This window comes from Opisthocomus hoazin, chromosome 18 (genome assembly GCF_030867145.1).
Source record: "Opisthocomus hoazin isolate bOpiHoa1 chromosome 18, bOpiHoa1.hap1, whole genome shotgun sequence".
Taxonomy (NCBI): Eukaryota; Metazoa; Chordata; class Aves; order Opisthocomiformes; family Opisthocomidae; genus Opisthocomus; species Opisthocomus hoazin.
In genome coordinates, this window is record NC_134431.1 from 4,243,663 (window position 1) to 4,254,079 (window position 10,417).

The 10,417-nt window shown below is 51.6% G+C and overlaps 1 protein-coding gene across 2 annotated transcripts in view; it reads right to left on the minus strand.

Annotated features, from left to right (window-relative positions):
• RALY (RALY heterogeneous nuclear ribonucleoprotein) overlaps window positions 1-10,216 on the minus strand; it is a 142,308-nt gene extending 132,092 nt beyond the window's left edge. The window contains exon 1 of one of the 2 annotated variants that reach the window (XM_075438790.1): window positions 10,127-10,216. The gene's annotated coding sequence lies outside the window, so the exon portion shown is untranslated. The remainder of the gene's footprint in view (window positions 1-10,126) is intronic. The other variant, XM_075438791.1, reaches the window with a different exon arrangement.
• Window positions 10,217-10,417: the final 201 nt, after the last annotated feature.

Here is a 10,417-nt window from a genome sequence, read left to right on the forward strand (position 1 = left end):
TAGTATTTTGAACTGTAAGGCTAATCTGATATGACACTCCATCAACCCTGGATATGCAGCTTAGATAAATCTTTCATCAGTAAAGCTCATTGTCACAAACCTGAAGCACATGGTAAAGCTGACGTACTTCACCTGCACACACATCCCCTTCAGGGTCTTCCCTTAAGGACATTCCTTAAGGAGCTGGCTTGGGAATTTTGTGATTCTCCCTCCCTGGCTGCAGAAAGGAAATGCTGTCAAGTTTAGTCTTCATAAAGAAGTGAACACACATCTGACCTACATAGAGCGCACAGATGTGAGCAGCCTCACATCGTACTCCACGGATTATTTTTTAATGCAAAAAAATTAAACACCACCTGCTTTGCCTGGACACACACAGGAACAAATGCCAGCTGCACACAGGAGCACTGCACCAGGCTGCAGCCTGGACCTTGCTATCACCACATCCAGCTCATTTAAATATACTTCTCACTGGATCATTTTCAAGATTAAGACACAGCTTTTGTTACCAAGACTGAAAGCATCAGTTATTTTGTGCAGGAGTCTGAAGGGTCAAAATCAGTCCCACAGGGACCTCTGCAGTTTTGCATGATGGCTAATGGCACAAGCGCAGGAACGGAGCACTGGATCTGCTGAATCAGGCGAGAACTACATCACCTCCGGCACCAGTGCAAACAACCTTTTTATTTTCAGTAAACTGCATGCTTCTACCGCATCCAGACAACCGATCAAAAAGCCCAAGTGCATTAGGTGTCTGTGTCATAAGAGAATCCCAGAGTTTAATCTTGAAGACAAATAAAGTAGGAAAATAAGTAGATGCAGCAATATGAAATGAAATTCAGGCACTCCAGCCAGACCTGCCAAGCTCCTAGCAAGGAAGGTGCCTAGCAGAGGTTACCTTCTTGCAAGCCAACCTTAAGCCTTGCAAAAAGGGCAGCTATGCTCCTGCGCCGAGTTAAATATCACACGCCATGCACTTCCCAGCACCCAGCCCTCTCTGCGAGAAAATCAGCTGTGACAGGGTAGAGCCCCTCGGCACGGGAACCCGGGGGAGAAGCAGCAGGCTTGGGAGCCTGGGCTCAGGCACACATGACATTGCCGACTGCTTCGGCTGCAAGTCAGGATTTTGCAGGCAGGTTTTGCAGGAGGAGAGACTACAGAGCAGGGTAACCAGCATGAAAGAGTGTGGACTGGGAGCAAGAAGACCTGGCTTTCTTCCCAGCTCTGCTACCACCCAGGGTCAGGACAAGTCACACACCCTCCTACCTTTTATATATTTAGAGCATAAACTGCAGAGCCACGGCTACTTCCCACTAGCTACATGCACAGAGCTTCAGATGCTATCTTACCGTATGGAAAGATGTCAAACTGGCTAGCAAATCCTCTAAGTTTTTTCACATTTGTTTAAAAATTCAAATCTTTTTCCAAGGAGAGGACAAGAACCAGGACAGTGGTGAGTCTAGAGAGCAGGAAGCCTTACCAACTGCTTCCTGCTCTGCTTTATTCTTAACTGGAAAACCTCAAACAGAAACAAAACTGAAGGAACAAATAAGAATAAGCAAATTAACAATCTGCATCTATTTTATCAGCTAGTCTTTAGTCTACCCGCTAGAGACTCCCCTTGCTCATGACAGAGCCCCTGAAGGCGAAATAAAGAGATCACAAGCTTCAGGGTAAGACAAAATCCAGACTTACTGCCTGCTCTCAGCTAGCACTTTAAAAACCAGCCACGAGAAGCAGAAGTCCTGGCTCTCTGCAGTCGGGCAGAAGCACCATGCCAGCGTCAGCCTGTGTCGGACAGCAGGCCGGCACGGGCAGAGGGCACCAACTTCCAACAGCATTTTCTTTTCTCAGACAGCAGCTCAGTGTATCTACAGGTTTTTTCCCCATCATTGCACAAAGCTTTCCCGCTCACATCACTGTCGCATCATTGCGTGTTGCGGAGAGGCTTGGTAACGCTCTCCTGTTACAGCCAAGGAAAGAAATAACAAAGTGCCTATATTTATAAAATATTGCTGGCCTGCTTTGTCCAACTGCATTTTGCCCCAGGACATGGCAACTTTTCAGCCTGAGCAGCCTATTGAAGAATGGAGTTCATCCTCTTTTTTGGGGACTTGTACAGAAAAGGCTTTGTGTAAACACACAGTATTTGCTCCCCATACACAGTATGGATTGGCAACCCAGCTGTGAAGACTTGGGGCAAGCTATAAATCACTCGGCACGACTTAATGGGTAAAAGCCTATGACTTGCTGAGCCAGAGGCCCAGGTACCAATACCTCATAACAAACTATAAAATACAGACGTTTATGCTATATACATGGCTAAAAATCTATTAATTCTGAGGTCACAACCACTGTGTTTTCCCCCCCTCTTGCAAATCAGCATTTGAACAGGCATACATCACCCACTAGCAGCGCACAACGTTGGATGGTGATACAGCACCTGCAAACTGAACAGCAGAGGAAACGATAATAAAAGCCAGGCATGCAGAGGGCAGCCGGCATCACCAGCACACAGGCAGCCGCCTCCTCCTCTGCACCACCCGTCTGCCCAGCACCTGCTCCGCAGCCCGGGCCCTCCAGGAGCTCCGCTCACCGCTGTTCTGCAGCACGCGACGGGAACAAGGGTGAGCAGGCATCTCAGTGACAAGCCAGCAACGTGCTCCCTTCCAACTTAACTCAGGAAGGAGGTCAGTACGGGCTGTTACTATTTAAATGTTAACAAAAAAAAGTATCTGTGTACATAAAGTAGCCATCAGAAGCATGCTACATAATGCTTCATTAAATCTTGCTTCCCATTAAGCTGTAGCTTCTGGACTTTTTTATACTGAATTGGCCACCTCCACCATCTCCTGCCTGTTTTACACAGAATATTTTGCTGTTGCAGGGTATTTTTTCCCAGCCCTGGCAGGTCTCAGTGCTCAAATGGAAAAGGAAGAGATCCAAAGTTTCTCCACCAAACTACACCACCAGCAGCTACCAGGGCCAGGCACCACTTCCCCGCTGCGTCCCACCAGCTGGGCAGCATCGCCCCGCGCAGCCCTCCCTTCCCTCCTTCTGCGAGTGGCAACAGGAGGGAAGCGCCTGCTGCCGCAGTCAGGGGACAGCAAGTCGCTTCTAAACAGGATCCCGCTCAAACGGAGCGCTGGCAGCCTCTGCCTTGGAACTGAGTAACACTTTGGCTTTCTTTTCTTCCCTGGAAACCTGCTGCTTTCCATACTGGGCTGGAAGGCGAACCCAGGAGAACCAGGAGCAAATGTGGGAGCAGAAACATTGGCCGATTTCCACTTTGGCTGAAAGAGCTTTATTCTCCTGGACCACACACGGCCCTTTCATTTCGGGAAAAGAGGTAATTCAAGATATCTTTTGTAATGACTGCTGGCAGAACAAAGATGAAGGACTGTAAGAGATGATCAATGCCCAAGCCCATCTTCAAAGTGATTTGGGGAGCTGCTGAAGATAAACAAGAAATCAGGGCCCAGGAGCCAGGGTAAAAGCTGACAAAGAAGCTGCTTTTTTCCTAGGCAAACAGAAGGCGACTAATAGCTCAGTTCAGAGAGGCTGAGCTCTCTCCCCTCATAATACAAGCAGGGCAAGAGACCAAATTTAATTTCTTTCTCACAACTTTAATTAAAATCTTCTAAGCCCTTCCTGCCTCTCTCCTGCCATGAGGTGTGGTTCTACTCACAGGAGATATTAGCAAACTCCGGCTTATTAACGTGCCCTCCCTGAAAATGCTGTTTACACCACAGTCAAATGGCTGGGGAACCCGTCTGCAGGAAAGCACTCCAATCCTAATTAAGAGGAAAAAAAACACAGAGCCCACCTTTGATGCATATCAGTGGCAGCAGTCATTCCCCATGCGCTCGTGAAGCTGTTCCACAGCATGAGCTTCACAGGGCGTCCTTCCAGTGGAATTTACCATCAGATGTTTCTCCTTACCATCACCTGCGCCTCGCAGGTGCCAAGACACTACTGAAGGTAAAGAAAGGACACTGGCTGCACGAAATGAGCTGGTTTGTTGTTTTGTTTATTTTTTTAAACACACACAGAAATTTCAAAGCCAGTTCCACAGTCTAGGTCACAGAATCACAGAACGTTAGGGGTTGGAAGGGCCCTCTGTGGGTCACCCAGTCCAACCCCCTGCCGAAGCAGGGTCACCTACAGCAGGCTGCACAGCACCGCGTCCAGGCAGGGCTTGAATATCTCCAGAGAAGGAGAATCCCCCATCCTCGTGACATGACCTCCAGCAACCCACGCCTGGGTCTGTGTAGAGACACACTGCCTGCAGCAATGTGGGGAGGTCTGCCCCGCACTTGGGTACCAGGCTGGGGGAGAACGCACGGGACCTCTCAAACCCACCAGAGATGCGAGCAGTATGAGTGCATGGCAAAGTCTGACCAGCCTGTTGAAATGCATGAGCAAGAGGAAGAGTTGCACACAAGGCCAAGTTCTGGAGCGAGAGCTAAAAAAATAAATTAAAATGAAGTCTAATTTACTAGAGGGGCTCAAGAGGATTTTTGCAGTGCTTGTCGCTCTCGCCAAGCCCTATAGGGCTTCTTTCGGGAGTTGGTGAGAGCGACAAGCACTGCACACTGCTGCAGAACCAACAGTCACAAGCAAATACCTATTCTACAAGCAGACACAGCTTCAGGGACAGAAACCAGGAACTGCAGAACCACCAACCCACCCCAATAGTGTTCCAAGCACGGACACGCTCAGGCAGGCCACGCTGCACCATCAGCCCTGCAATGTTATGTCCCTGAGGAACCCACAGAGTTTCTCAGATCTACATAGCAAAAAAAAGCCAATTATGTTGGGAGGCTAAAGGGAGCCTTGCTCCTAGATGAAACCATACACCCAGCACCAGCCACCTGTGATCTTCTACACAGGGGCCATATCTCAGCCCAGGAGGGTCACCTTGAAGTCCTGGCAAGTCTAAGATGCAACTGAGAAGGAAGCAAAGGCCAGGTGAAAAAGATGACACGAACACCGACTGCCTGCCAGACAACATCCACAGAAGCAGCTGCTACCATGCCACCCCATACAGTGAAGGTCCAGACCTCTTTGCTGGAGCACCAGATCCTTCTCATTTCTCCAAGCCAGTGGGCTTCACCACAACTTCAGTTCAAACAGACCCACCACCTCCAAGCAGAGGTATTTTATCCCTGTGCAGGAGAGCTGACAGTGGTGCTCCCCACATCCTTCTAAAGGAAGCGTTTTGCTCACAAATACTCCCAAGATAGTTTTCCAAAAAAAGTTTGCTAAAGGTAGAAGGAAGGCAGGAGATTTGGACTAACAAAGACATCAAGAGCCCCGGTGGGGAGCATCTGCAACCATTTCCTCCATTCACCTTGTTTCTTTCACCAGCCTAGAACTGAACTTGGGAATTCATAAATTAAAATTAATAATAGTGTTGATCTATCCCCAGCTCCCAGAATGAGCATCCGTTGCCACCGTTTCCACAATATCTTCTCTGGCAGAGACTGTCACCCTTATTTCCATGCTGAAGTACTCTCACTGGCAGGCAGACCCCCCACATGAAGGATGTTGTCCCTCCAAGGGGGAGGGATTATGTCCCCCCCCCAAGGCTGGACACAGCAGGAGCCACTTAATCCTGATGCAGCAGGAGATGGAGCTGCACTGCCTCAGTTATTGCTCTCACTCCCATTGCTCTCACTCCCACATTTCGCCTGTCCATTCTCATTCTGCTTGTAGCAGCCATCAGAAGATGAGTTCACATTCACTCCCACTGTGGCTGTATTTGTTGAAATACAAGATGCTTGCAAAAGCATCAGACAAAGCTACGCCACTTTTCAGCTGGGTACCACCACACACCACATCCTGGTGCTGCTGCAGACTTCACCTGGGAACCACCAAACTCACACAGACATCACCCAGAGGTGCCCGTGCTATTTACTTCATTCTTGTTTTCTTACAAAAAAACCTCTGGCATTATGTTTTCCATTTTAAAACCAGACTTTTTGGAACAACAAAAGGACAATTGTGCAACATCACTGGCAAAGTTGACAAACGGATGTTCAGTAAAGGCAATACTCTGCTGCAGGTGCAGAAATGCTGCTGAAACCAAGTCCAGCATCCTGCCACTGAGCTCCAGCATCAGGGCAGAAGCAAAAGCTCAGAAGCCCTTAAATCAGTGGGGTGGGACCTTCCCTGCAAAGGCCAAGTCTCACCTCAGGAGCTTTTTCCCCTGGCACATCTTGCTCTGTGTCAGTATTTAGTTTCAACAGATTCTCAAGCCTTGCATTAAAAAAAAAAACCCACATATTATTATTAGGCATCAGATCGACAGACACAGAATCCACCCATCCCCGAAACAGTCGCAGGAGCTCATCAGGTGCCCCCTGGAGAGGGTACCTCCACACCAGGGTCTCTTCACACTGGAACGTACAGCAGACCTCAGCAAGCAGGACGAACAGGACTGTGTGTGTTCAGTGGTGTTACACAAGAGCCAAAAATACGACTCGCGCCGCCCCGACAGCCTTTCCCTGGACATCCAGAGCAAAGCCAGGCACACCTTCAGACAGCAGTTGTCTCTGTGGGTGAGGTTCACTCCCAGGGCACCTCCTGCCCTGGCGACACAGCTTCAGACACTGTCAGTGAGGCCAACGCTGCTTTAGATTGTTACATTTTAAGACAAACTGTTTTGTTTTATTTTATTTAAGAAAAGGAAGTCACTATCGTAACTCCCAGTATTTCACCTTTCTTAAACAAGCAGGACCTCCCTGGGAGCTTACAAAACTACCAATTCTAGGCGATTTGCTTTTCCACACCCATGCTCCAGTATCATCCCTTATTTCCCCACACACTATCCCCCACCTCAGGCTCCACAGAAGCAGCTTCTCTCCTTTGCCCACAGCCTGCCAACAACAGGATACTCCTGATTGTTTTAAGCTGCAAGAAACACAAGAAGCCACACGAAAAGCTTTAGATTCACTATTTGCTTGCATACTTCTCATCCCCATGTAAGCTGAGGATTTCCTGAGACATGCAGAAAAAGCAGTCTTTGCTCATTGTTACAAGCCCTGGCTTTCGTAGTTCCAGGGTCTTCAATGCAAAACCAGACACAAGCAGATGTTAATTCTGCAGAAGACCAGTTCTGAGTCAATCTCTGCCCTGCTGTCACCCCAGTTCTGCCTTCTGTAAAGCACATACATTTAATTTTCTATCAGAGAGGCAGCTAGCAGACACCTGATCTTCTAATTAAATGCACCCCTTCAGGTGAGAGCCACCATGTAATATGAGTCACCTGAGGTACGCTAGGACTGGTGGCAAAAATAAAAATAGGCACAGCTGACACCACACCGAGGAAGGCAGCAGCATTCTTGTGCACAGCAGCAAGATCAGCTTAATCACAAACGACAACTTCTGAAAGCCTTTACTTTGGATTCACCCTTGGCATTTTTCTAGGCCAGCTTGAAAACAAAAGCTTTGTCTTCTTAAAATGCAATTGCCTGAGGCACCTCTAAAAAAAGTGACATAACTCAGGTCTGAAAAATGCCTCCTGGGTTTCAGATTCTCCTAAGAGCCTCTTTGCTATTCAGCTTGATTCAGATTACCCAGATCAGCACGAATTCTGTGGATTTAGCCTCAACTACCACCACAGGTGTAACAAGAACACATTTAGGATTATTTTTTAGACGACACAAAGCTCTACAGTTATAAAAAAGAACTTGTTATTGATCTGAACAGTTCCTCCGTCCCTTTTCTCCAGTAGGTTTATGAACACTCTCCTATGACAGTTTTTCTGAATTTCACTCTGTTCAGCTTATTTCAGATTTTTTTTTTCCTAGAGTGTTTTTCTCGCTGGGTGTTTTCAACCTTTCCATCACAAACATCAAGCTGCGAAAAGAATGAGCAACTTGTTTCGGAAGCAAAACTCGGGCCCAGAAATTGATTCCTTGTTTCTTTCCCTCCACAAATCCTCTTCATTCCAGTAATTCTGCAAGCAGTGCCTTCGTGCTTCTTCAAACGCAGGAACACAACCTGCGCCAGGCAAGACGGTAACTGAACGTGAGGGTGCAAGGCAGGAAAAGCTGCAATTCTCTTCAAGACAGACACAGCTATTTCTAATACCTATAAGTAACACCTTGGATAACTCTACAGTATCTTTAGTGTACCAGAGATTTTTATATCCACGGGCCATTTTCTCTGAGTAGATACAAGTTTACTTCTAGGTCTGAAAACTCCTTACGCAGCCATCAGTAAAGAATCCAAGCCAAAAGAAGTTCCATTGCTTTTGTTGAGTAAACTGGGACAAGAAGAGCTGAAAGCTCTCTCGGTGCTGGGAGCGCGTTAGAGTCTTATTTTTCTGAACGATCAAGTCCCATCACTTATTCCACACAAACTGTTCTCTGTCAAGAGCTTTAATCTTCTCTTCGCAATCCCTAAATAAAACACCCTTCCAAAACTCGCTGCCTACTATCTGCCTTTTCTAAAGAAAGTGGTTCTTCAGAGACCCACCTTCTGCTTTGCCATTCCCCTGAAATCCATCTACAACATTAGCTTGACAGGAGGAAAATACCGGCAATCCTTCACAGGCACAGCACGGCGAGCTGCATCGTCTGCACTACCACACACACCGCACGGAGAAAGGGCTCACACACAGCCGAGCCGAACGTCGCTCACCGAAAACAGCAGGCACACAAAGACTTCCAGGAATGTGACCAACAAACCCTGTGACAAGTTGTCAGCGGGAGCAGGCAGCCCAGCAGGGATGCTCCAGAGCCACACTGCCGGGGTTCAGCGGGCGGTTTCGCTCGTGGCACGGGCTCCTTACTCCCCTGGTCACCCACGGGGACGGGGAACATGCAGCCCTTCCCTCTCCACCAAGCCAGCACGCAGGCTCCTCACCCAGGAGCTCTGCTTAGAAAACAAACTCCTTCCCCACCCTGTACCTCAGCAGAAAACGATGCCAGGAGCCCACGGGAACAAATCACAGACGAAAGGATGGGGCAAAACGCCCAGCGAAAGCACCACCTCCCCCTTCTCACCCGAGAAAGGGAAACCACAAGCGGAACCACCTGTAGCAGAGCTCAGAAACCCTCCTCACAGCAGCGACAGTCCAGCGGTTCCGCAACACGGCCAACACCTTCCACCCAAGACGACGGCCGGCATCGCTCGACGCCGGGGGAACCGGGCTCGGCCCGGACACCGAGCTCCTCAGCAACCGAACCGCCAGCCCGGGCACTCGCCGTGCCAGCCGGGGAGAGAGCGGCCGCTGCCCATGCCGGCTCCCTTGCCAGCTCCGGCCGCTGGTCACCTCACAACATCCATCTGCAGGGGAAACACAGCACTCACTCGCTTGGTATGAAGTCAGAGGGTCTTTTTCTCCAGCCTCGGACGTAGGCTGAAGGCATCCGCGGTGCTGCCGACGCCGGTATCTGCCACAGCCAGGGCAGAAGGGCTGCGGGAGGGCAGGGCGGCTGCGGGCAGGCGGGAGAGCCCCGGGAGGGCTCGGTCGCCCCGTCACAGCCCAGACCCCCCCCACGCCGACAGATCCCCCCACGCCGACAGATCCCCCGAAGCGGAGACCCCTCCTCACGGGCAGGGGTCAGGCTGCTCTCCAGACGGGCAGTTTCCACCTCGGCCCTCCACGCTCCCTCACCGCCGCAGGACCCCCCCCTCCCAGCCCCGAGACCCGCAGCCACCCCGGAGCGGGAAAGCGGGGGGGGGGGGGTGTGTTTCCGCACATCGCCTCGGGTCTCCACGCAAATCGCCGATCCGCGCTCAGTCGCGACAGACCCCGCTCCCGAGCCGCCCGCTGCGAGGCTGGGGGGGCTGCCAAGCCCCGCGGCTCCCCGGCAGCCCGCCCGCTTCCCCCGGCACGGCGCGTCCCCAGCGCCTCCCGGCCCGCCCGGGAAGCCCCACCCAGTGCAGCCAGGGGTCTCTGCCTCACGGGGAGACGCGTAGCCCACCCCTCCGCCCACGTCGATTTCACCCAGCAGCCGCTTTCCCACGCCAAAGTTTCCCGTCCCGCCGGTGCCGGCAGCTCGGCGCTGACTTCCCGCCGGAGGCGGATCGGGGGGAACACGCTGAGGGGACGGGGATGCGGGACGGGGGTGTTGGGGTGGGGGTGCGGGGGGGTCCCGGCCGCCTCACTCACCGGCCGGGCTGGCGGCGCGGAGGGAGAGGGAGGCGGCGCGCGCAGCGCCCCTCGCCCGCGGAGCCGCCGGCACAGTGCCGCGCGCCGCCCCACCGCCCCGGCTCCTTCCCGCCGACCGTACCACCCCACCGCGCCGGGGGGGGGGTTGGACACACACACACACGAACACGCGGGGGGAGCAGGGGGGGAGGCGCCCACGCCGCCGGCCCGCTGCCCGCAGAGGGGATCCGAGCTGCGGGGCTGCGCCGCTGGGCCTCGCCCGAAGGCCTCGGCGCTTCACCCCGCACTCCC